The sequence below is a fragment of the Canis lupus genome, chromosome X (genome assembly GCF_003254725.2).
Source record: "Canis lupus dingo isolate Sandy chromosome X, ASM325472v2, whole genome shotgun sequence".
In the NCBI taxonomy this organism is placed as follows: domain Eukaryota; kingdom Metazoa; phylum Chordata; class Mammalia; order Carnivora; family Canidae; genus Canis; species Canis lupus.
The window spans coordinates 13,663,985-13,690,883 of NC_064281.1; the positions used below are offsets into that span (position 1 = coordinate 13,663,985).

The 26,899-nt window shown below is 48.7% G+C and overlaps 1 protein-coding gene and 1 long non-coding RNA gene across 3 annotated transcripts in view; one reads left to right on the plus strand and one right to left on the minus strand.

Annotated features, from left to right (window-relative positions):
* The window catches only part of NHS (NHS actin remodeling regulator), a 346,600-nt gene that overhangs the window by 208,744 nt on the left and 110,957 nt on the right, over positions 1 to 26,899 (plus strand). The window lies entirely within an intron of this gene.
* Positions 7,180 to 11,678, minus strand: LOC125754654 (uncharacterized). The gene is made up of 2 exons (XR_007409399.1): positions 11,149 to 11,678; positions 7,180 to 9,575 (listed from the first exon to the last, which is right to left on the minus strand). It is a non-coding gene; the product is annotated as an uncharacterized LOC125754654 (long non-coding RNA).

The following is a 26,899-nucleotide window of genomic DNA, read 5'->3' on the forward strand; positions in this document are numbered from 1 at the left end:
TCTATGTATACAATGGAATATTCCTCAGCCATTAGAAACGACGAATGCCCACGATTTCCTTCAATGTGGATGGAACTGGAGGGTATTATGCTGAGTGAAATAAGTCAATCGGAGAAGGACAAACATTATATGGTCTCATTCATTTGGGGAATATAAAAAATAGTGAAAGGGAATAAAGGGGAAAGGAGAAAAAATGAGCAGGAAATATCAGAAAGGGAGACAGAACATGACAGACTCCTAACTCTGGGAAACGAACTGGGGGTGGTGGAAGGGGAGGAGGGCGGGGGGTGGGGGTGACTGGGTGATGGGCACTGAGGTGGGCACTTGACGGGATGAGCACTGGGTGTTATTCTATATGTTGGCAAATTGAGCGCCAAAAAAAAATAAATTTATAAAAAATAAAAATAAAAAAATAAAAAATAGATTGCCCTGGACACCGACAGCCTCACTTGGATTTGTAAGTGGCCGAACGAGCACAGTCCCCAAATGATAATTTCTAGAAACGTTTCAGCCTAGGAGGAACACAACTACTTGGCTTTTAAGGGTTTGCTGTTAACTGCTACTTCAGCCAACCTCACGGTCATCTTCTGGGAAAAGAGCTACAAGCTGCAAGCTCTTTTCAGCACCACGAGAGAGATCGGCCTCTTTTACATAAAGGGAGATTTAAACTCAGAGGCGTTAAGTCACTGTCTAAAGTCACAAAACTTATTAAAGAACCCAAATGGAGTTTCCAGCTGCTGTTATTTAACCTTGAGAGTTGCTTTCCACCAGTTCTCTTATAAAGTGGACTTGAACTTGCAAATGTGAGGTGTCCCTGCATGCCAGCAAGAAAACAGGACCAAGATCGAAGTCCTTCTGGGGAGCTTCGAGCTGCTGGCTAAGACAGCAAACAGTTCCTTTCTCTAAACAAGGCAAGGTGGGGTTCTCTCTCTCTCTCTCTCTCTCTCTCCCTTTCCTCCCCCGCCCCAACATATGTACACACACAACCAGGGGATCCGACCTACGTGATTCTCAAGGGCTTCCTTGGTGCACTAAGGGATAATAATATGAGAAATCACTTGCAAGTCTTCCCCAGGAAAGCATTCTGAATACTTGACATTCGTGACTCAGGGAAGAGGTGAAGAGCCCCAGCTTCCTTCCACATGGGCTTCTGCTCTTTGGCAATAACTTCAGATGCCTGCTGTCATTCAGCAGAAGGTGAGTTAAGTAGGCTTCTGAGGAAGGTGCCCTCAGAGGCTCACCAGGAGATGGCCCGATGCAACTCCTAAGAAGATAGGCTCTGGAAGGTGCCAGTGAGAGGCCACCAGAGCAAGGCAGTGTATTTGCTGCAGATCGGAGAGGAGATCTCCCGGCGAGGTAGCTGTGGCCTGGCCTGGGAAGCACACAGAGTGGCCCAGGGTGGCTGCCGAAAGTTCCTTGCTGCTTGCCTGAGCAAGTCAACTTTTCCCTTTCTCTTCTCTGAGAACAGTGTTTAAGGAAAGAAAAAGTTCAAAGACAGAAGAAAATCCTTTACACTTCTTTAAGTGGGGTTCCTTCTGTGTGGGGGGTCCCTTAGAGCATACATAAGGCTACTTGGCAACAGTCCAGTTACTGTTAACAAGATAAACTGATTACACTTCTCATTTCCACTCCCCTCTACATTCATGCACACTCACTTGCACCTCTTTCCCGAGGAATTCCAGCAACAGTGCTTTCAGGCTGGGGGGGGGGGCGGTTTAAATCAAGATAAACTGCTTTCCTTCTTTCTGAAGAGCAGGATTCAAGAACAATGTCGGCCAAGCGCCAGAACAGTCTCAGACAGAACATGCTGGCTTCGTTCAGGGACACTGAATTGATATTTGTAACCATTTCAAACTTCTCTCGAAGATATTTCAGAGCTCGGAAAATAGAACAAAAGGAATTTGCATTCTTTTTTTCTCTTTCCAGAGTCCACAGCTCTCACGAATGCCTGCCAAACCTAGTATATGGTTAGACATTTATTCAGCCATTCACATTGCCATTATTCATGGTTCAAACAAAGAACTTGATAAAATATAGTTATAAGTGCTAAAAGATGTTTCTGTGACTTCACACCATGGCTCAACACCATCCTGATGGCACAGCTCCAGTGGCCTTTTAGTCTTCACTCTGATTGATAGCCAAAGCTAGAGTGGTGGTTAAGAGCGGGGCATGTAGTTTAATGAGCTACGAGAACTTCCTTTGCCCAAGCCCCTTGGTGGGGCTCGTGGCCCAAGAGGAAAAGAAATTGGCTTGGTTTCGGTGACCTCTCATTGAAGACTAGACAACTTGAGGGCCACAGATTTGCTTCTTCAAGGACCTATTACCACTATCCCACACCATCCCACTCTGGGGCCTTAAGAACGTCACTTGGGCAACATTTGTGGCCTGATAATGAAGCATTGTTAATGTTATTTTTAATAATAGAGTTAAAAGCTATTGATCAAGTTAACCATACTGTACAAATGAAAGGTAAGATTTCACGTGTGTACAAATACATGCTAATAAAGACATCTCCAGATAGGAGACATTTATATCAAATGGGAGACAGGCTACAGGTGCGTTGCTTTAGTAAAATGTTTCCCAAACTATGTGGGTCTTTGGGATATAGTAGGTCACACACATTCATTTCTATGGTCAAAGGGTTTGAGAAAACTGGCTGAGCGTGTATATACATATATACCGATATATACATATACTCTGATCTGCAGTAATTGGACTCTTGCCAAGTGTGTGTGTGTGTGTGTGTGTGTGTGTATAAACGCTCAGCCATATATATATATATATATATATATATATATATATATATATATATACTTGTTTATATAATATACAAGTTTCTTTACTACAGAACCTATCAGAGCCTTTAATATCCTGAAGGACATTGTGATTCTCTAAGAGGATCAAGCATGAAGTATTTCCCAAATTCATTTGACCATAGAGCTCTCTTAACACATTTGGGTCTTGGATTCCATGAAACATATTTCAGGAGATGCTGTTTTAGAAAGTGCTTTTCTGTACGAGTGATCCTTTATAGCTCAGGCAGGCCATGCCTCCAGCAATAAAGAATTTCTGGGGCTTCTCAGTGGGAGGAAGGGGTGAAGGAGTTGGGGAGAGAGGATGATCAGATATCTGAATAAGCAAGCAAGGTCTTGAACTCCTCGAGGCCAGAAACTCCGCGAGGACCCCTTGAGGTCGCTCTGACCTGCACGCGGCACAAATGTTTGACACCTGATTGTTGAGGTGAATGGATGAATGAACGCTTTCTCCGAGCCTGAGTTAAGCCAAGCACCAGCTGATCTTGATTATCCTTTGACTGGGGTCATAGAATAATTTAAAATGCATCCTGAAGATTTGGGATCCCTTATACTAGATAGATGGTCAAATCAAGTGAAGAAATAAGGGAACTGGCTCACCTTGGGTGTCCCCGAACTGTGGGCCCACCTCAGTAAAATCCCCGAGGGCGCTGTTGGTTGGGGCGGGAAGTGCCTGGTGCCTCCCCCTTTGACTTGAGAAAGAGGAAAGCATGTCTGGTTACATTTTGAGGTGGGCTCTGAGGGCAGCACAGGGGGTCTTCTCTGCACATCTATGCTCATACGCACGGCACTGGCTCTTAGACGCACATCCCGACACAGCAGTGTGTCAGTCGTAAGCTCAAGTTGGAAGCCTCAAGTACTTTGTTATTAATGACAGGCATTTGGGAACGATTTACTTTTAAATATAAATTTGGATGGATTTAAGGCTGAAGCTAACCTCCCATTTTGATATGCTTTCCAGAGTGAGAGAGGAAACAGCTTGCTTACTGGGAACGGTACGTGCGTGCACAATCGGTTAGATGTATCTTATTGGAACACAAACAGTGAGGGTGCTGTGCCAGAAGTGTACCTTCCAAGCAAATGCCTAACTAGCAAAATAAGTAAAGAGCCCATCTGAAAACTCCCAAGTGCAGGTCAGTGAGTAGCTTGGGTAATTTAGAATTCCTTCTCTTTCTTTGGGGTTCATGATGTTTTCCCAGGAGTGTGTGAATCACGCTTTCTCACCACGGGTCAGCCATCTTGACACCTACAATATGGAAGTCCTAAGGACCTCTTGGCCTTCCCCTCACACGCTTAGCCCTAACCCCAATCCTAATCATTCATTGCCAAGGAAGCCCCATTCCCCTTAGGGTTTGCGATGGCCACTATTGCCCTCAGGCCTGGATTGGCATCTAGCTTCTCTGCGTTCCATCCTGTCCCTGCGTCCAATTAGTGGGGACTGGCAGGCCTCCTTCCGTGGAAGAGTTTGTCACTGTGGGTATGCAGGGAAAGGGTTAATGTAACCCTTTCCCCTTCTCTATGGAAATCTGCCCTTGTGTTCACTTTCCAGCTCTGTTGCCCTGGAAACCTGGTGAAGGTGGAATGTCAGCTGTGTTACCAGGCAATATTGCTTATAGTAAAAATGACCCAATTGTTAAATAGCTTCTGGTGCAGCAGGATTGTAAATGAGTCTAAATACCTGGCAGGAAGCCATAGCTTTGGGCTCCCCTGAGTGTGGGACTTTTGGTTCTGGCGTGTCCCTTATGGGGCCCCTGAAAACCATAGTTGCTTACAAGAAGTATTAGGTCCTCTGGGGCCGGGGGGCTTCTAAGCCAAGATGGGCCCTGTACTCTCCATGTGTCTGCACCTGAGCCACCACTTAGCGGCCCCTGGACAGCATGTGGGCTCCTGTAAGGACCCCCGCAGAGGCGGGATGCCTGAAGCTGCCCTGCTGGCCAGTGGTGGCTCCTAGCTGGTTTCCTTCTGAGTGGACTCACACCTGTGGCAGCCTGTGGTCGTCTCGGGAGCCAAAATGTGTTGTTGAACCGATGGAGGCCCCCGACAGACCCCAGAATCACGAGAGGGTGGGCACGCTTTTAGCACCCATGCTGGTCTGGCCCCTCACATCCCAGTTCCCAGAGAGTCGTCTCCCTGTCATTGGAAGGTAGTCAAAGCCCATTTCCATTAAGAATGATCCTGGTGATTTGTCTTCCTTGAACGAGAGTGACCAGTTGGAAGGGCCGAGAAGGATTTACTCTCAGTTTTCTCGGAAGTTGTATGTTTCCTATTTGTGGGTTTGTCCATCCTGCTTCTGAACCTCTCGAATTCCTTGCACTTCCAGAAGCCTCCTGGCCTATGAGCTTCAGATGGCTGGAGCACAGTTTCAGTGCTGCATTTCATTCACAGCCAGCTCTGCTGCTGTCTGGGGCCTCGCCGGCACCAGTTCATACAGAGACTCATCCTTTAGCAGGATGGGCTTGGCAGGAATTGTTTCTTGTTTCTTGAGGACTTATTATGAGCCCAGAGCTGCTCCAAGTGTTCCACGTATACTGACCTGCAAACAACCCTATGAGGTAGGAACTATTGTTTATTACCTTCATCTGTCAGAGGGGAAGCTGAGGCACAGGGCAGGGTGAGTGACTTCCCCAGGGCCACACAGCTCTCAAGTGGCAGAGCCAGTGTTCACACCCTGAGAGTTGAGTTTTCCACCCCTACGGTAAGCTGCCCCTCTGAGTCTCATAATGAAGACCGGATTTTTGCCCGGCCTCGGGGAGTTGAGGGTTGAGGCTGTTGGAGAATGTCCCAGACGTACTTGGTGGATCCAGAGAACAGCTACCGACCAACTGATGGAGAAGTGGAGGATGTTTTAATTCTCTGCCTTGTAGAAGAAAGCTGAGGCACACCACCCCATTGGGATCACTCACCCACCAAACACTCAACGAAGCACCGGCTCTTAGGGAAGGAAGGATACAGCAGTGAACCAAAGGGCCCCAGCTCCCTGCCAGCGAGGAGTTTCCATTGCCGTGTATGTCCTGATCTGATTCTGCTGTCCATAGAAACGAGGAAGAGGAGATTCAGGGAGAGGAAAATAAACAGAAAAGCAAGGAAAGAGGAGGAAGGAGAAATGTTCCAGCATTTTGTTACTCCCCTGGTTTCCCAGCATGACTCTGCCCCCCAACCCCCTGGGCCAAAGTCAAACCACTGATCATACTGCCCAATAGAACTTTCTGCAATGATGGAAGTGTTCTCTATATGTACTGTTCAAAAGAGTAGCCCCTAGCTGTGTGTGGCTCTGGAGTACTTGAAAGGTTGCTAGTGTAACTAAGGAACTGAATTTGAAATTATATTTAAAAATTTAAATAGAAGTGGCCACATGTGACAAGTGGCTTCTGTAGTGGACTACACAGCCCTAGAACTTTCCTATCCTAAACATGACATCAAGCACCCTTTTCCCCAGCCTGGTCCGGGTTATTCTAAGTTCCTAAATTTCACTGGGAAAAGTCTGAATAGGTGGCCAGACCTGCAGCTTTCAAATGTGCCTTGTTGGATTAAAACTTAAATCCATGAACATGGGCCACAAAACCCCAAATTCAGTCTTTCTCTTCAGAGTTGAATTTCTTCCCACTGCTACTTACTTTGAACACATTTCCAGGTAGCTAAGTAAAACAGGAGCTGTTTAAATATCATTTTTTTAAACAAGGCAAGCAGAAGGTAAGAGAAAGGGCAGGAGGGGAGTAAAAGAAAGGTCGATATTGTGGCATCGTACCAGTCTTTGTTTCTAAATCTCAGCAGCCTTGAAAGAGAACATTAAGATATCTTTTACTCTCTGGCCTGGCTTCTCGGAGAGAGGGAGACATAAATGAAAGCCCTCTTTGTGTGGCTATACTGTGACTGCAGAGACAATGAAAAGACCTTTTTTTTATTCCTTCTTTTGGATATAAGTTTATGTGTGTGTGTGTTGAAGCCCTTGTCGCTACAAAGCAATCTCACAATTAGCTACTGTTCACCTTCTTGGCTCCAGTCTTTGTAAAAATAATGATGATAGTAACTTTTTTTTAAAAAAAAAACCTGCTGTCCATACTCAGGGAAATTTCTTGGATCCTGAAGGATTTTACAGACAGTACGCAGAGCCTCGGGCCCTAGCTGACCTAATAAGCTTGAAACTTGAGCAGTTTTTACAGACTGGATCAGATATGGAGCACCCTTCACTGAAATCCTGCCCCCTGGGCTACGGGCAAGGTCGATGAGTTGGGATGCACTGGCCCAGCTGGGGATCCATTTGACTGGTCAGTGCCTGTGCTATACAGTTGTTAAATATTTTGAATATCACCCCTGACTATTGTGGCCATGGCAATCCTGCAGGAAATGAAATTATTTCAGTGAGAAAGCACTTAGCCATCCCTGTATTGATTTATTTAACACCAAATTGAGTCAGACAGTGAGGGAGACAGATACACAAACAAATACCGTATGGAAAAGGCTGAGCCAATGCTCAGATGGAAGTGTTTTTTAAAACCTGTGGGAGGCCAGAGGAGAAAGTCATTCTTTGACATGGCGGGTATCAGGGAAATTTGAAGAAGAAAATGATTTTTGATCTGGATCTTGAAAGATGACTAGAAGTTCACCAAGGCACAGGGCATTCTAGGCAGAGGGTGCAGTAAAGCCACAAGGTGTGACATGCTGCAGAGAGGAATGACAAGTGCCATGCGTTTGGAGCACAGAGTTTGGGCGGTGGTGGTCGAAGTGAGTCCAGTAGGAGGCGAAGTGGGGGATCTGTGCTGGTGTCACATTCCCAAGTGCTTTGGATGCCATGCCAGCAGTAGACTTGGTTCTGTAGGCAACAGGGAGCCAGTCAAGTTTACTTTAGCATGTAACTGATAGTGGGGTTTGATCTGAAGGAAGACATTGATAGGCATGTGACAGAGGGAGCGGAGGGAGAAATGGACCAGTATTGGGGAGAGCAGCGAGGAGACGACAGTTAACATGGGGCCCGAGGGGCCCGTTGGCCTGTGAGTAGCTGAGGCACTGGGAAGAGAGGGCTGGGTGGAGGTGAGGGCCGTCATGGAGTAGGGCCAACTGCAGTTAGTTAGCAGATGTGGAAGACAGGGAGGGGATGAGGGTGGTTCTAGCTTTTTAACGAAGAGGCAGTCGCTTTGGGTGGAAATGGAGAGTTCGGCTCTGGACAGGAAACTTTTGAGGTGCTCGTCCCAGAAGGTAGTTGGAATATTATGCCAGCCCTACCGTCGGGCATATGAAGGCTTCTCTCTCCGTTCTTTCCGAGTTGTTAACCATCTGTTACATTCAGTTGACTTTCCTTATTACACAATCAGATAACCCAAGACTCAATGGTGATGGCTGTGGAGCTTCTACCTAAGAAAATGCCTGGCTTCGAGGGGGCTCCCATGGAAGCGCGTTGCTTTAAACTGAATTGCACAATCCAGGTCTATAAAAGTGGGGCAGGGAAAAAAGAGCAAATATAAAATAAATCATTATGGGAATATTACCAAAGCACAATTCTTTACTTGCAACATGAGTGATGTCAGCGGCCGCCCAAGACTAATCAGCACCAAATGAAATGAAATGAGCACGATTAATGAAAATGTGTAGCTAGACACTTTGTTCTCCTTTAAAAGGATACTTAAATGAGTGTATAGAGGCAGAGTTCCCATTTGTTCCTATTTGGTTGGGAGTCTGATGGACATCTGGAGGGATTAGCACCCCTCCAAGCCATCCTTTGGTGCCACCATGACAGTGATAAAGGCTTCGTTCCAATATCAAGCTGAACGATTTCTCCTCTAACATCCAGATTTATCATTTTGTGGCTGCACTGCTTCTTGAAGATCCTGTTTCAACGACAGGGATTTAGCTACAGGAGCTTTGCTTGTTTCTACTGGGTTGGATTCTACATCTTTTGAACTATTTCTTTCATGAATCATTCACAGGATATAGCCAAGGTAATGTAACTTTGTCTCCCTTTATTAAGGCTTTTATTCCCCCTCGCCTGGGCAGAGATAACACTCGCCTCTGGAAAGGCTGTGAGAAGTCATTGTGTGCAGTGAATTTAGATACCTCTGTGGGTCTGTGATCTGCAAACTCCGCTCCGTGTAATCACATAGATCTGTAACCGCTACTCATGTATGAACTTTGGTGAAGTCTGCTAAAGATTACGGCAGATCTGCCCGTTTAGAAACTTTTACTGGCTACTGTTTTGTTTCAGGATGGCTGGCGGAACCACAAATTGAGCTTAAGATGTATCTTGAAACCCTTCAGCCGTGCCCCACATTTGATCAGAATCAGTCAACTCCTTTGAAAGTTATCATGAAACAAATAGGGGAGATAAAAGCAAAACGCTGAGTGGCTGAGGTGAAACAGACCCCTTGTTTTGGTTGGTTATTTGATCTCAAACCATATCCTGTCATTAGGCACATTGTCAGATTTAAGAACTAATTCCAGACCCCCATTTATATGGGGGAAGCCGGAGAACACAATAGAGGGGAGGGGGAAACCCGCCCAATTTGCTGCATCACCCCCCACCCCAATTTCCCTTCCCTAGCTCAGTGGGAAGACTGGGTTTCCTCATCGCCCTTGGCTTTTAGTCCATCCATTGCTAGGACATAACATCTGATTCCCCGGTTTAAAAAAAAAAGAAACAACATTGAGGGGAAGAACCATCAAAGAGAAAGAAACAGGGGCCCCCAGCTGGCTCAGTCGGTAGAGGTGCGACTCTTCATCTCTTGATCTCAGGGTGGTGAGTTCAAGCCCCATGTTGGGCATAGAGATTATCTGAAAAAAAGGGAAAGAAAGCTTTTTACAAATTTCTTTTTTCACTTCATAGAAGCTTGGCTGGCTTTTTCATAATAAAGTTGGCTAGCAATGATAGTTCAGTGATATTCCCATTCATGGGGAATTTAGGGAAGATTGTGGGGCAAAATTCTCGAACTTTCCACGTGTTCAGCAAATGAGCAAGAGCCAAATCATCCATACCCAGACAGAAGGGGGTGAGTCTTTATCAGGTGGTTGAGTTCAGAACTATCCTTTTACCAGCAGAGAGCGCTTCTCTTTGTTTCCATCGGAATGTGTCACGAGCTGTCTCCTTGGAAGTGAAATCCAGGCTCTGCAAATCCAGACTGTCCAGCCATCAAGCCGGGGCCCTTGCCAGATAGGCGTGTTCTCGAAGAGCGGAGACACGGCCAGTCAGAGAACCATCGGGGAAAGAAATGATGTAAATCTCGGGTCCTGTTCGGATCCTGTGCATTTGACGGAAGCTAGAATTTAACTTGCAAGGAAGCGTGAATGCACGTTTGGTCAATGAGATTCAACAGCGATTTCTCCTAGGATTGCCGCCGCCGCCCCTGCCCTGCCCTGCCCCCGCCAGCAGCATCTCTCGAGGAGACATTCCGAGTGGACAGCGAAGGTTTTCCAAAGTACCCAGCATGGCCTGAGTGGAACAGCTCGCAGGCATCGAACCAGGTGGATTCCGACGCCGCGTTTCCTGGGAGCGTCTCCCGTGAACGGTTAGGTCCTTCTTAGGGAAAAATGTGGTTGTTCACGTTGTCGAAACAGACGTCACTTTGTGGCGCTGCAGCATCCCGGGTCGAGGCGTGTTCCCTCTGGCCCTCCGCCGGCCTCCGCCGGCCACCCTCCCTGCTCCCACTCTCCGGACCCCGCACTTGACAGCGCCCGTGGTGCCCCCTGCCCTTTCCTCGTGCGGCTGGCCGTGGAGCGGCTCCCGCGGCCGTCTGGCTCCCGTGGGCGCCTCCGTCCTCCCGCCCCCGGGCGTGCGTGCTTGCCGGCACCTCCCGCACTTTGGTGACCGACGAGGAGGGCCGTCGCTACGCCGCTTTGCGGTGGGAGAGGGCGGCGCCCCAGCGTAGGGCCAGGCCGCTGCCCCCTGCGTGCCGTGGGCTCCCCAGTCCTGGGCCACGGATCCCCGTGCTTCGCGGGCCCTCGTCTTCGCTCTGCCCAGCCACGCTGCGCTCTTTTCCGCAGGCCAGCCCGGCGTGCGCAGCTGGGAGTGACCTCTCCGGAAATTACAGTCCAAGCGCCCCTGCCGCTCCCCTGGTTACCCTCCGACCCGGCCTCCCAAGCTGCCCTGTTCCCCATGCGCCCCCTCGGCTGCCTGTGCGCCGCACGTCGGGGGTGCGTGCGTCCGCGGGTTCGCTGTCAGGAGCCACCGCGGCGGGCGTGCCCCGCCCACGCATCTCGTGGTCACGACGCCGCGATGACCCTGCACCAACAGGTGCCCGGGGGAGGCGAGGGCGGACTCTCCCCATCTGCCCGTCCTGCGGCGTCCCAGGGCTCCCAGGTTCAGGATCCGAAGGGCCCTTGCTACCCAGCTCCCCCAGACTCAGTTTACCTGGGGGGCCTGGCTTCATCGGCACAATGGTCTGAATGAGAGATCTTGCCTCCTTCTTGCCGTGCCCTGTGACGGCAGCAGCAGCAGCAGCAGCAGCCCCTTCTTGGAGCTCGAGAGGCCGAGGGTCTGAAGGCGCGTCTAACGGCGGCACCGCGGCACGAGCGACCCTCGGTGTCACGCTAGAATGTGCTTCCACGTTTCCGGCACGCTTCCGCTTGTTTTCATAATTCCCCATAAGAGGATGACCCTTCCCCTCCGCACTTCGTTCGCTTCAGTCGGTTCCTCTCCAGACGGACTTTCAAAGACGTGTTTTAAATTGACTGTGGCAGCGGCATAAATAGCGAAGGGCGCACGCACGGAAACTCCAGGGGTTTGCACCTTGGCTGATGGGCGACTAGATCATTCTGACCAGTGGGTCTATTGAAGGCAACTGAAAAGAAAGCATAAAATAGAAGGAAGCATCAGACCCCTCAGCTCCTGTGAAATGGAGTTAATTGATGGGCTTGTGGTTAATGTGCTAGTAAACCTACTTCGCTCAACATGCACTTTCTTCTGGGGGTGGCAACAGGAACACAGTGTTTGGTTTGTTCTTGTGAGATTAAGAGACGCCTGGTATCACTTAGTATCGATTGGGGTGGAGGAGGGGGGCTGGTGTTAAAATGCTGAGCGTTCTGCAGAAGAAGGTCTGCATTGTGGAGAAGTGATAGGGGGAGAGAGAGAGGATGAGTGATAGCTATAAGCGGTGGCCCTCGCTTTTCAGAGGCTCGGAGCTGTTGACAGAACAAATAATCACATCCAAGAGACTTTGAAGCTACCCACATGGTCAGCAGAAAAGGGGCCACGAGGCGCAGCCGTACATGCTGGAATTAGTTCAGAGAGCAAAAGCAAGAACTTGCCTTTGCTTGAAGCCAAAACCAATCTGAAACCACAGAACCTCGGCCCGAGGGCTAGGCAAAAAAGCTTGCTTTTGAAACCTGAGCTCCTGTTGCTGTGGGGGTGGGCGGCTGGGGGGATTGGTGTCTGTTCCACTTGTACAAGCAAACCCCTCTGATAATTTTGACCCTGCAAAAATTACATAATCCTTTCATCACAGCGGGTTACATTTTCCAAGGGCACAGCTCTGACTTTCAACCGATTATAGGTGAATTGTTAGGACTCTAGCACCCACGCTTAAATATGTTTGTTTCATTTCCAAAGTTCCGTGTATTAAGTGTCAACAATCTACACTCATGCTGCCTCATGTTGGAAAATTAACTCAGGAAATCCCAAAATGAAAAATTTCCCCCCTTGGCAATTTCCCATCCCTGTCGTGTGATAACGGTTTTTTGTGACAGCCAAGTACAGCACTAGGCACAGGGTGGGTCTGGGGGTCTGGAGCTCCGCAATCAGTGTCTTGTGTTAATCCAGGCTTTCCTCCAAAGAGTTGGCAGTGCTGCGTTTGGTTTGTTTTGTTTTTTACAACCCCCCCCCCACACACACATGTCCAGGCCGTTCTCCCTCCCGTGTTCCCTAATCTTGCCTGTTGATAACACTGTTAGCTCCATGGTCTCTTCCCTCACTGCCCCGACAGCCTAATATTCCTCCTTTGGACCTTTTGCAGATGGCCCCTCTTTTCCACTTTTTCTGCACTCCTTCCCCTCCTGCCTGCTGCCCCATCCCAGGGCAGGTTCTGGCCATTTCTCGTCTGGAATATGGCCATAGTCTCCATAAGCTTGTCACGCCTGTCTTCTAAAACCACGCCGGTTCCAGTGGATTCATTTGACATTCCCAGTTCATCATCTGGCGTCTTTGGAGAGACCAACATCATCTTTCCAGCCTCATCCATCAGGACTGCTCTCCCTTGACCCCCTCGCCATCCACAGAGCGTACCACACACTTACCCACCTCCTACCCTTGGCTCAGGCTGCTTCCATCCCCTTTCCCACCGATAAATCCTCCTTGTCTATCGTGTTCATCGTACAGGCTACCGCGTGGAAAGCCCACTCTGATCCCCAGAGATAGAACTCATCACTCTTCACCTGGTACTTTCTGGAACCCTTTGTTGGGAGCTCAATTTCTGCATGTATTTCAGCCTAAAACAATTAACCAACTAGAAAACAATCTAGTTAGTTAATTTTGTGCTTGGGAACAACTAAACTATAAGCCCCTTGAGCCCAGGAATGGCCTCCGGGCCCTGCTATGGTGCCTTGCAAGTGGCCTGGTCCTAAGAAGAGCTCAAGGGATGAACTGAGTGAATAAATGACACCCCGTGTTGGAGGTAAAGAGGGCTCAGCATCGACCGCTGTAAGGACAGTAGAGGGATTCTTTTGCCCATAGTCCTTCAAAGGACAAGTAAGTCAGGGACACCGTTGCTTCTGTCACAGTCCTCAGTGGCTGTGTATTGCTACCCCTTCAGAGATCTTGGAACTAGATATTCAGTTGCCATTTGTTATTTTATACCTGGGGATTTGTATATACGTGCATCTGTGGCAGGAACGTGGGAGGCAGGTAGATGGTACCTGTGTGCATCAGACTGTTCACTCTTGAGTAGCACTGTCCCGTAGAAAAACAATTTGAGCCACACATACATGTTTAAATTTTCTAGCACTCAAATTTAAAAAGGAACAAGAAGCAACATTAATTTTAATAATATATTTTAGGGACGCCTGGGTGGCTCAGTGGTTGAGCATCTGCCTTTGGCTCAGGTCATGGTCCCCCGGTCCTGGGATCGAGTTCCCTGCATGGAGCCTGCTTCTCCCTCTGCCTGTGTCTCTGCCTTTCTCTCTGTGTCTCTCATGAATAAATAAATAAAATATTTTTAAAAATAACATTTTAGTTAGCCCAGTTAGCCCAAATTATTACTGTGTCAGAATGCAACCGATACAAAAATTATTAATCATTTTCATTTTTCCTGTTTTTGGTGCTAAGCCTTCAAAATCTGGTGTGTGTTATATGCTTACAGCACATCTTCATTCAAATGCTAAATTTTCATCAGAGATACTTGATCTGTGTTTAGATTTTATAAAATTTATATTTGAAAAGGTAGCTTCACATATCCACGTTCTCCCGAATGTGTTTAACGTTTTTCTCCTAACTGAATTTAACAACAGCTCTGCAATTTAAATTCAAACTAATTACAATTAAGTAAAATTGTAAAGTTCTGTTCCTCGTTCACACTGGTCTCTTTTCAAGTGCTCAGTAGCCACATGTCGCTAGGGGCTACCATCTCAGAGCTCGTAGCCCTAGGGAGACAAAGATTTCTCAATGCCATTTAGCGCCTTCCTCTGCTGCTACAACTTAGTTTTTAAGAAGGAGAAAAGGGTGATTGGGCGAGTTGTTAGACGAGTCCAGTTAGCCAGCCTGGCCAGCAAGTTCTTCGTGAAATTAGGGCCCTGCTGCTGGCCTCCTGGGGCCGCCACGAAGGGTAATCGGCTTCTGTTGGGGAAGCATGTGAAAATCCAGGGATGAAATGGCGCATGTAATTCCCAGGCTTGTTGGATTGTAGACTGGGGCCCGTCTACACAGCAGCCGCACCCCACACAGCCACCCTGATCTGTGTTTTCTTCTGTCGTCGCGGTCTACGCTGGCGTCTGACGGCACCTGTGTCAATTGCATGTTTTGTTGTCTGCAGCACCGGGGTGACATGCTTTAGATGCTCACGGCTTTTATCAGATCTGAACATATTTGAAGTTTCAGTGCTTAACAGCTTTTGAGTGATCAAATATGTGGAAAACGTCTTTCTCAGCCAAAGAGCATATTTTCCAAATCCAAAATAGTTGAATATATTTTTCCCCTTCCTGCAAGTTTCCCATTGGATGGCACCCCAGAGACCAATTTAAAGCTTGAGAAGTTTAGAGCAAAAATGTTCTGGAACAAATGAAAATGAGGTGTGTCACTTAACCGAGTCTCTAGCCGCCCGTGTCTCCTGCAAAGCCGTGAAAGCATTCAGCGTTACTTAGTTCTAATAGGAAACTGAGCTTAGGGATTGACGTCCCCAGAATTGTGTGAGGGCGAGGCAGGGCCGCGTGGCTGGCTTTGAGGCGAGATTTGAGGCCTGAGGGGAAACCGAAATGACTCTGGACCCTAAGGGTTTTAAAACAGGTGCAGTCCCCCCCTCCTCCCCTCCGGGAAGCGTGCTGTCCACAGTTGGATGAGTGGTTCAGCGGCAGTTCACTGAGCTCGGGGATGGAAATGGCAAATTTCTCCCCAAATGAGCTTACTCTCTGCTGCTGTTGGGTGCAAGGCATCCTTCAGCTAGGGCGGGAATTACGGCTTCCATCTGTTCCTTAATGTGAAAAATGTGTGCGGGCCTCTGTGCTACCAAGCTGCATGAACTGTAGACGGCCAGATCTGCTGACACATTGAGTCACGGCCCTCCGAGTGGCTTTTGTCAATTATTTCATTACATATCCAAATAACCATCCTGAGGGTGGTCTGGATTTGTGATCTGTGACAGTGTGGTGCTGACACATTTCTTGCCCTTGGAACTATCTGTTTTCTTGGCTTTGTTTAGGAATCGATGATATATAAGTACTCAGTATATTTAATCATTATTACTTTTGAAGTTAGCACAGCGCCGCCAAATCCACATCATTAATTCTTGGCTCCTTCCCAACGTCTCCAGTCTTTCACCTTACTCCTTGGTTTTGTTCAGACAAATCAAATAATGCTTTGTGCTTAGAGAGCAACTTTTATCAGAAAATTGCAAGGCCCTCTGCAAACTTTTATTTCTCTAAGCACAAATAAATATCTTCAGAGACCCATACATATTTTAGCGTGTTTATTCATGCTGGGGTTTCCCCCCCCCCCCAGTGGGTAAGGAAAAGTATGGCTTTTTACGTGTTCACTTTGGAATATAGACATGTGATGTGCAGACTTAAATTTGGCTTGACATATTTAATAAATATCCCTTGAGTAAGTGATTAGACACAGAGTCAGGTATGCTCTTGAGAATATGACCAAGTATTAGTTTCTTGTACTAATTCTACATACTTGAGCCCTTGCAGAGTTACATCATGTGCACTAGATGGAGAAATTATTTTCATCAATTAATAACTGTTTCCAATTGTCCCTGGAAAAGAGAATGCTTTGACTGGATTTTAAGCAGGATTAACTCACCAACTGCAAAATTCAGTTATTTCAGACTTAGCTCATGGTTTAATTGTTTGTGGTTGGCTGTTTGGCTTACATAATACCACCAATTTATTTTCATTACATTGACTACATACGGTCTGTATGTTAGCTCACTGTTAAGTGCACTTGTGGGAAAGACAATGCTAGGTGTTCACCCAACCCCATTTTCTTCCCCTACACACAGGTAGACTACATTTCCCAGCATTCCCTGTAGTTAGATGGAACCTTGTGACTGAGTTACGACCAATAGTATGTGAGCAGAAGTACTGGAATCCTCTTTAAGCCCTGCCTTAAAATCTTCCCTTCTAGTCCTCCACACTTTCTCTTCCTTTGCCTGTTAACTAGGTACAGAATATCCGATGGATGACCCTAGGCTCCTGAGGGATGGTGACTCCTGGAACAAGACAGGAGTCTGGTTCCCTGAACAACTGCATGGAGCAGAGCATTTCAGCTGAACTGTCTTGGGAGTGCATAAGCGAGGAATTGAACTTGGTTGTACAAAGCCAGTGAGATTTGGGGGTTGTTTGTTACCCAAGTTGGCCTACCCTAACTAATATTCTTATAGATGTAGTGGAGAATCAATCTTCTCCTTACACACGTTTTACAAATCTCGAGGAGGAATGGAACGAGCAGAGCACATTGCCGGTATTGAATAGTAAGTCGTGAAAAAGCATAACCAATGAGCCATGTGGCTCTTTGATCACCATGTCTAATTAAGCCACATGGTAACTGTGATTTTCTGGTTTGAGTCAGTCTTTTATCTGGGGCAGATGCAACTCTGGACAGTTTCATGTAGTAAAAACTGATCATTTCAAGTAAGCAGCTTCCCCAGAGGACAGAAGGGAGAGTGGTGCTGAAATCTGTATGAATTAGCAAGGACTTCAGGCTTTGGCTTTAATTTTTTTTTTCCTGTGGATACTTTCCTAACCTCCAGCCATGACCAGTTTGCTCATCTCTCCTGCCTCCCACCCTGTAGTCTTGTCACCACCCATGTGTCTTCATCAGACTTCTTGCCTTATTGGCCGGTAATGGCTAGCTCTTGATCCTGACTCTCTTCCCCTGTAGACCATATGTCTTCCAGGGCAGGGACCATTTGACCTTGGCTCACCGTCACATCCACCCGGTGCCTAGGGTATAAGTATTGTAGACTGAGTGATAAAGGGAATGAATGACAGGGTGCTTTTGGTTATTAGGTGCCAGGTGCCATCAACAGCCTTAGGATCATTCCCGAGCTGGTTCTTAGACCAGGTGAGACCACTCTTCCACTGGAAAAATTAAGGAGGTAAACCGACTTCAGCTTTATCAACTCTCAAAACACAAATCAGTATTAGAAGCAGGATCAGGGCCCATTTCCAGGTTTCGTTTTATTAGCTGCTGTGAGTTTTTAAGAGCCAAAAACTTAATTAATTGATGGCCTTGTTTGTGGCCCAGGACGGATCTTGATGGTTTATCCTTTCTTGCATTCATTTGCCAAACATATATTGCGCTTCTTCCAGAGTGGAGCCCGGGTCTAGGTGCCAGGACACAGTGGTGCACAAGATAAGAAATGGCCCAGCTCTCAAGGAGGGCCCAGTCAAGTGCGCGACAGACCAACAATAAACAAACAAGAAAATGTCCGACGGAGATAACATTCTGTGGAAAAAAATTCAAATAGCTCAATGTGATCAAAAATGCCCAGGGCCAAGAAGATTCCATCGGTGGTCAGGAAGGCCTCTGGGCTTTCCCATAACGAGTAAGCTCTAGCCATATAGAAATGTGGAAAGAGGACATACCAGGCAAAGGGGGGCATATTTTATCAGGCCCCCAAGTGAGAGAGTATCCTGTCGGGGAAGAGGAGAATGTCTTGAGTGGTGGGAGCAGAGAGTGCATTGGGTGGGGGCGGGGGTAGAGAGTGATGCCAAGTGCACGGAGGCAGAGGGTCCTTTACGGAGAGCCTTGTTCGCTCTTTTTTCCAGACTCTGGATTTTAGCCTGTCAGCAGTGTGGAGCTGTGAGAAAGATGGAAGGCACAGGAGAGAAATGTGTTTTAGGAAGAGCCCTGGCTGCTTTGAGGAGAAACTGCCCCAACCCAAGCCCCAAAGGAAGGCCCAACTGGGGGGTGGGGGGTGTCAGAAGGTGTAACAGGAAACAGCCGGTTTTGGAGCTCCTTGAGAGGTAGAATTTATGGCTCTTGGAAACAGACTGGGCATGGGGATTGAGGCAGAGGGCTGCGATCCAGCATATTCCCGGGTGTTTGGCTTGGGCGTTGGCCATGGGGGGGGGTGCCCTCCTCTGAGACAGGAAACCCTGGGGAGGAGCAGGCGGGCACTGGGGGCCGAGGAGTGCTGGACGCGGTGAACCGAAGTACCTGTGGCATTGCCAACGGGGAGTGTGCAGGAGGCAGGTGAACGTGTGGCTAGACCAAGGGAAGAGAGAGCATCGTAAGGACTCAGGTATGACACAGAGGAAGGACTCAAGGACAGGCAGGTTGAGGTCAGACTATGAAGCCCGAGCACTGGATTTTATTTGATCCCTTTTCTGGCTTCCTTGCCCATCTTTTCAAAATGATGAAGAGTCATTTCTGCCCCTCCAAGCTGGTCTGCCCCAATCTGGGCTTCTCCTGGTCTCCATTTGGCTTCTACCCATTGGCGTTTATCCTCCGAGATCCTCCCCTTCCTGTCATGCGGTCCTGCTCTTTCATGCCTTCCCTGTGGCTCTAAGGAAGGAGTCCCCCAGCTGAGGGCTCACCCCTCCTCACTGCTGAGAGGAAGGTGCTGCTGGAGGCCCAGCTCCGCTGTTCTCGGGCCTGCGGTCCAGGCCTCCTCTTCCTCGTTCATAAAGCCAGGGCATGGGGCAGAGGCGCGCTGCGAGCTTTCACGTTTTCTGAGTTGGCTCAGTCCTCAGGGTGAAGCGAGTGGCCTCTTCCAGAATGAGCGGTAGCAGCCGCTACAATAGCCATCAGTGCCCGAGAGAGAAGAGCTTTTGTTGTTTTGTGCGAGGCCCCGTGGAGGCTGGGTGGGCTGCAGCTGTTCGGCTTCGATTAAAAACGCGCACAAACCCCCTTCTTTGTTCCGGGTTCACACCTTGACCATCTGAGCACATCTGGACGCCTGCAGCTCCAGTGGAGACGTGAGGACGTGCTATTCCACAAGCCCTAATTCGCCGCCGCCTCCTGTTCCCCACATTTCATTTGTTGAGGGCAGGAGAGAGTTCGAAGGTTTGGAGATACGGGGGGAGAATGCACCCCGGTTTTGAAGCCACTGGCAAGCAGCTTCCTGTCCCCAAGTCTCCATCCCCGGCCGAGGGCTCTGGAAATGCCGGTCGGTGCTTATGCGCCCTGGTATGTGGGCAAACGCTTCTGAGCGCCTCACAGAGCAAATGGCCCTGTTATGAGGACAGTCCCCCACCTGCGGTGGTCCTCAAAGCATCGTCACCTCCTCCAGCAGAGGCAGGAGTCGGGACCTGCCAACAAAATCATGTCCAAGAACGTCGGGTGGCCGTCATCCCCCGGCTGAGGGTGGGACAGGCCTGTGGGCCGTCCCTGTCCGGGGGGCAGGCCTGACTTGACAGTCTGCGGGCTGTGGGGTACAGCAGGTGAACCGGGGAACCGGGGGCTGGGATTCCACTCAGCAGGGGGCGGCCTCGCCAGCAGGGCCCGGAACGAGGGTCCCGGCAGACGCAGGCGGTGGAGGGGATCGGAGTGGGGCTCTGGACTGAGTCGGGGCCCCGCAGCCAGAGGCGGGGCGCCCGGGAGGCTGCCGCCTGGGCGCTGATGGCAGCGCGGGGGAAGGCTCCGGGGGCCCTGTCACGGCCCCCGCCAAGCGGGAAGAAGGGGTCAGCCTGAGGCAGAGACAGCCGCTGCTCACCGGTGTCCACGGCCCCCTCTCCTTCCTGCGCACCCGACCAGGCCGCGTCTCCCTTGTTCCCTGTGGTCGGTGGAGCCGGGCCTGACGCGGACTCCAGGCAGTCCCCGCGTCCTGCGGCGGTGGGAGGTAGGCCTGAGGCGGGGTTAGGCGCCCGGGGAGGCGGGGTTTGGCGCCCGGGGAGGCGGGGTTAGGCGCCCGGGGAGGCGGGGTTTGGCGCCCGAGGAGGCGGGGTTAGGCGCCCGGGGAGGCGGGGTTTGGCGCCCGAGGAGGCGCGGTTAGGCGCCCGGGCCACGCTGCTGGGGTTTCTGGAAGGGTTTTCCGACGTCCCCAGAAACCTGGGCGCTCGGCTGGATGCACGCCTGGGTCCTGAGAAAGGCACGTCCCGCGAGTGACAGAGATGTCGGCTGGAGAACTGTCCCCGGGGCCTGCTGGTGGGGTCACGTTCACGGCCCCTAGACGGTGGTGCGCCCTCCGCCCGTCTGTCTCCTCACCTGCTCCCTCAGAGGGCCCGTCAGGGACCGGCCCCAACCTGGCTCACTCCCACGCTCCCCGCCCTTCGTCCTCAGGTGGGCACCCCGTCCGTGCCCCTGTGTAGCCGCGCCCTTGGCCACCGCTGTCAGGGCGGTGAGCTGGGTCCCCGTCGTGCAGTGGCTCGGGTCGCGTCTGGAATCCTCATTTAGGTCGTAGTGCCCCTGGGGTCAGGCCGGTAGCTTCCTCGCGGGACACGGCGGGGGGGGGGGGGAGCCCAATAAGGGGCGGTGCGGCCTGAGGTGCTGTGTGCAGCGAAGTAAGTAAAGGCCCTCGGAGTGAACTAAAAAAAAAAAAATCATCGTGCTGTCCAAGCCAGAGAATCCAGCCCAAATCGCCTCCCACCAATTTAAATCTTCTACTACTATTTATCTCTCAGGAGGACTGATGTAAAAGCAGAAATCATAAGCCATGTCTGAAAATTCTATTTTTTTCATCTCCTGTGCCTAGCAGGGCACGACATAAAAATAATTAATATTTAATTCATAAACCTTTTGACTGATGTCTAACGTCTATACAGAACAGTGCGCGAACCCTGCAGATCGATGAATGATTCGGAGAGCGCACCCCTGAACCCCCGGGCGGATCGACGCCTAGCGCGTCATCAGCTCCTCTCCCTTCACAAAGGCAAATCGCTCTCTTGATTTCTGACACCGTAGACTTGCCTGACTTTTATGTGTATAAGAATGGAACCATACAGCGTGCGCTGTTCGGCGTCAGACGCTTGTACTCCCCCTTCTATCTGCGAGATGCACCCATGCTGCTGCATAGAGCAGGGGCTGGTTCATGCTCGTCGTGTGTAGTTTTCCACGGCGTGACAGCGCCAGCACTTATCTGCCCAGCCTCCCGTTAATTAACATTTGCCTGTTGCTAATTTGGAGCTCTCGCTAACAGTCCTGCAGCAAGAGAGAAGGCCTTCAGGCAGAACCGAAGAGACACCTGGGTGTCTGAGGTGGAAGGTGGTCCAGGGCAGCTGCGGGAGGACTCCGGAGTGGGCCGAGGAGCCGCGGGAAGGGCCGGCAGCAGCATCTGCCCACAAGTCCTTCTGGACTTTTAGGTCTCGGGCTCCCTTTACACACGTAAAAAATTTTGAAGACCCCCAAAGAGCTTTAGTTCGTATGACTTCTATCAACATTTATCATATTAGGAATGAAATCTGAGAAGTAAAGAAGTTTCACTTGGTGATTCATTTCATAATTAACAATAATAAGTACATACTCCACATTACATGCATTGCTCGTTTATCAATACGGTATTTGTTTTAAAGATTTTATTTGTTTATTCATGAGAGACACAGAGAGGAGAGAGAGGCAGAGACACAGGCAGAGGGAGAAGCAGGCTCCATGCTGGGAGCCCGATGTGGGACTCGATCCCGGAACCCCAGGATCAGGCTCTGAGCCAAAGGCAGACGCTCAACTGCTGGGCCACCCAGGTGTCCCTCAATATGGTATTTTGAGGAAAAATAACTATATTTTCCCAGATAAAAATGCGAGAAGAGTGGCTCGCTAGAAGGCTGCTGGGTTCTCATATCTGTATCTGCATTCCAGCTGGGACATTATCCCATGTCACCCAGGAGAGAGGAAGAGTCAAAAACGCAAGGAGTATCTTGGTATCATGGCGATGATACTATTGCAGGTTCCCTGAAAGGATCTCACACACCCTCCTGACCAAAATTACAGAATCACTGCTCTAGTACACCCCAGCTAGCTTTACCATGGAAGCTTCCAGTGAACAGGCACGCCCCAGCTGGCCCCCTCAGTGGGGGGTTTGCTAAGTTACTCCAAATCACAACTTAGTGCAGTTCTCAGCTGCTTAAAAACCCATATTTTCTTCTCAACTTTATAATCCTTATTTGTAAAAACATCAATTTGAAACGCTTTGATTTTGTTCGTTGGAAGCCAGCAATGTCCATTAGAAATATAATGCAAGCCATTTATGTACTTTGAAGCACTTAGTAGCTGTATTTAGATTTCATAGAATTCCACAAAAATTGAAAAAGTAGATTCGCATATTCGGGTTCTTCCACTAACTGAAAGGAGTATCAGTATTCAAATGAATTAAAATTAAAATCCTTATCCACACTAGCCACATTTCAAGGGCTCAGTAGCCATGTATGGCTAGTGGCTGTCATACTGGACAGAGCAGACCTAAACTCTATCCTCTGCTTTCCTTATCCATCCCATCCCTTGGTTCTTCAGTGCTTAGAAGCCCAATGAGGGGCAACCCGGTGGCTCCTCGGTTTAGCGATGCCTTCTGCCCAGGGCATGATCCTGGAGACCCGGGATCGAGTCCCACGTCGGGCTCCCAGCATGGAGCCTGCTTCTCCCTCTGCCTGTGTCTCTGCCTCTCTGTATCTCTCATGAATAAATAAATAAAATCTTTTTTTTAAAAAAAGAAGCCCGATGAGGACAAGGTAATCATTCTCATGATTCTTCTAGAAAACTGGCACCACAGTGGGTTTCCTGTTAGGCTGGCTGGGATGTTTGACAGAAGGCTGGGAGTGGGGATCATTGTGCGGCCACAGTTAGCAATGGCAGGTTCCCTTTCAGCTTGGCTTCCAGGACTTTCTCATTTGCTGTTTCCATGCACATGGAATAATCTCACATTGTTACTGACACAGCTGTGAAATACAGTGCTGTCCCCAGCCATCCCTGGAACGCACCTCCCCCTGATTGGACATGGCAGGGTCTTAAGCGGGATGACACCAGGAAAGACTTAGAGCAGGTCGCTGTGCTTCCTGAGACCAAGGCCTGGAAAGTTGGCGAAGTTTGTAAGTGATGAACTCCATCCACATCAGTGTCTGAAAGATAAAGCAGGTTTTCTTGCCTTTCGTCTTCCTGTCTTGAATCATTGGTATGCTTTCCAAAAGGTAAGGGACGCAACGGAATGAAATTCTAGGCTCCAAGCACTCAGAGTAGAGATGCAGCACTGAGGTTAGCATCTTATAACTCAAAGGCAGCAGAAATGATTTGACAGGCTTCAAAGGAGAGAGCCAACGCAAGTCTGTACAGCGTTCAAGACTTTGTTCTGTTTGCGAATTGCATCATCTCCAAACCATTTCAAACTCAGGAGGCTGAAAAGCTACCCCGTGTTATACATTGGGGGGATCTTTTACTTGGACTCCCAGTGAAAGACTAGAGTTCCAAGTCTAACCATCTGGTCCCGTTCCTGCAAGTTTTGTGGCTCATCAAGTGTCTGATTCTTGTCATTGAGTGGACAAATGAGAAATGACTTTTATCTCCGTCATATGTTCTCTAGTACCCAAGCTGACTGCTTAAGCTTTTAGCCAGTCTTATCATTCCACCATATCCATTCCCCTCATGTTGGACTCATTCAAGAATCCTGCATTTGAGTGCATGATGTCATTTCAAATAAATCTAAAAGGAACTGGAAAGCTGCTGGAATTTCCTTATCTGAGGTAGCCAAGCTAAATAAACTTAATTCACATCCATCAGGAGCTCAGTGAGGGCCAGCACCATTCCGGTTGAAATGATTTCATGCTTGATGACATGTGAAGACTGAGGTTTTCCTGGGCTCCTTATTGAACTGCATCCCCTAATTTTTCTGTCTCCAGGTCGCCTGTGCCGAGTGTCAGAGGAGCCAGGAACACACCATACTGGCTAGACACAAAATACCCTTCAGTTGTGTACACTCAACTCTTAAGAGTCAGGAATTAGGAAACTAAGACAGCAATTGTGCCACCTTCTTGAGTACATTTGGATTTGGGGGAGCCCAGCCTTTTCTTTAGTGTCCACACTAAAAGAGTCCATCATCCAAAGATTGGGGGGCGGTGTTGAACCAGCGTATTGCAACTATTAGGACCTTGGAGATGAGCTTATGTGGTCTCTCGGTCCCCGATGATCTTGTTCCTAGGAACATTTTAATGTTCTTTCTCCTTTCTGGGTAAAATGTAGTTGTGCTTTTACTAGGATCCTTAAGAAATCATAAGCGAAGTGTTAGCTAGTTCTAGAACTATAGAAACCCCCGTGGTTTCGCCTCCCTTTCCATGCCCAGATTCCAGTCCACCTACTGACTGATGCTGCTGTTCCACCCGTCCAGGTTTATCCTTCCAGCATTAGGCCAGATTTGGCATGAAAATACAAGTGCCCCGGGCAAGGCTAACACTTAGACCATTGCCAGGTGTTTTCACTTTGGTGGGAGGCTGTAAGGTGTGGTAAGGATAGCTTTGGGGATACAAATGGGAACTTGGGGGCCCTACTTGTGGCTCAACACCCTCTGGCCCCTTCTTTGAAAACATCTGCATTTAAATGAATTTGTCTTTAGACCCTCCGGGGTGACCCCAATACTTGGTAATTTATTTTCTTTCTTAAGTTTTCATGTGAGTACAGTTGACACACAACGTCCCATTAGTGTCAGGTGTTTAACACAGTGATTTGACAAGTCTGTATTGTTATACTGTGCTCACCACAAGTGTCGCCCCCTTGCATCACCACACAACGCTAGTACAATCCTGTTCACTGTATTCCCAGTGCCATGCTGTTTAACCCCATGGCTTCTTCGTTCCCTGGCTGGAAGCGTGGATCTCTCACTCCTCTTCACCCACTTCGCTTATCCCCCCCATTCCCCTGGCAACCATCACTTCTCTGTATTTATAGGTCTGATTCCTTTCATTTATTCATTTGTTCCTGGATTCCACACATGAGTGAAATCGTATGGTATCTGTCTTTCTCAATTGGACTTAGCTCACTTAGCCTAATACCCTCTTGGTCCATCCATGTCATTGCAAATGACAAGATCTTATCATTTTTATGGTTGTGTAATATTTCTCTGTGTGTGTGTGTGTGTGTGTGTGTACATGTACACCACATCTTTATCCATTCATCTATCGAAGGATACTTACTTAGGTTGCTTCCAGGTCATGGCTATTATAAATAATGCTGCAGTAAACATAGGGGTGCATATATCTTTGAATTAGTGTTTTCATTTTCTTTGGGTAAATACCCAGTAGTGGAATTCTTGGATCAATGGTATTTCTCTTTGTAACTTTTTGAGGAAACTTGGTCATCGTTCATGCCCAAACTGGAGCCTCTGCCAAGCAGAAGTTTCTGGTGCTGAGGGACAGCCCGGGCCCAGGGTGAGGCTTCTTAGCCTTGCCAGAAGGGTATGTTAATACCTTTCCCATCCCAGTTTGTGGAAATAGCAGTGGGGAGCCATGCAAGGTAGAGAGATTAGAATCTTGTTTTCAGTTTTATGGATGGGAACCACTTTTCCAGGCTTAAGGGAGAGCATTACATAAGGGTATATGTATGTAGCCACCCATGGGCTTGCACAAATGCACACACACACACACAGAACTGCATCTGCACATGGATGTTCCTCCTGAAACAGTTGGCAAAGCAAATGACAAGTATTTCCTGTGGGTAGCTGGGATTTCTATTCTGGTCTTTACTGTTGACTTGGGGTTGGGATGCAAGTAATGGGAGACGGTGGGGCTGTGAGGCAGGATAATGCATCTATCTATCATTGGGGTAGCCCAGCCTAGCGGTTAGGAGCCCAGACGGTACCATTTACCACTTCCAGTGCCTTTGCCAAGTTATAGTTATATAACCTCTCTGCGCCTCAGTTTCCCAATCTGTAAAACGGAGGTAACACTAGTATCTACCTCATAGGATAGTCGTGAGAATGAGCCGACGTTGTACATGGAACACATTTGAGACAATGGCTGACACATCACAGGTGCTCAGTAAATATCTGCTGAATGAACAGAATGTTAATTTTATCATTATTATTACCGTGAGGCAACTTTCATTCCACGGTGGCTTCAGATTCAGTGGGAAGAGCAAGGAGAACCCTATTAAGAATCACAACTTCTGTTCTTCTGGTAGGGCCAGATTGCCATGCAGACTCAGCTGCAGATATTTCTCAGTGTGTGATAGAAAAGGGAAAACAACAACTAAATGTCTCAAAACAAAACAAATGCAGAAATCTGGGGAGAGACAGAGAGGGGGACTGACGTCTTAGAGTTCAATAAAAGCGCTGCCACCGAGCAGCTTCTGAGGAGACAGTCGAGACAGGCCCAGGTTTTTTATTTCTCTAGCTCCAGGCTTTGGTTGGAAGTATGGAGCTGCTTCGTGGATTTAAATGAACCACAAAAGGAAAGCATATTGTTCCTTTTTCAGCACCCCGCGCTCCTTCCACCCTTCTGGGTTCCTTTCCTGGGTCTCGCTCTGCTCTCACGTAACATATCAAAATGGTGGCACTTCCTTGATGAGAGAAGGGGCTGAGTAGTGTGGGTTCCAGAGGGGG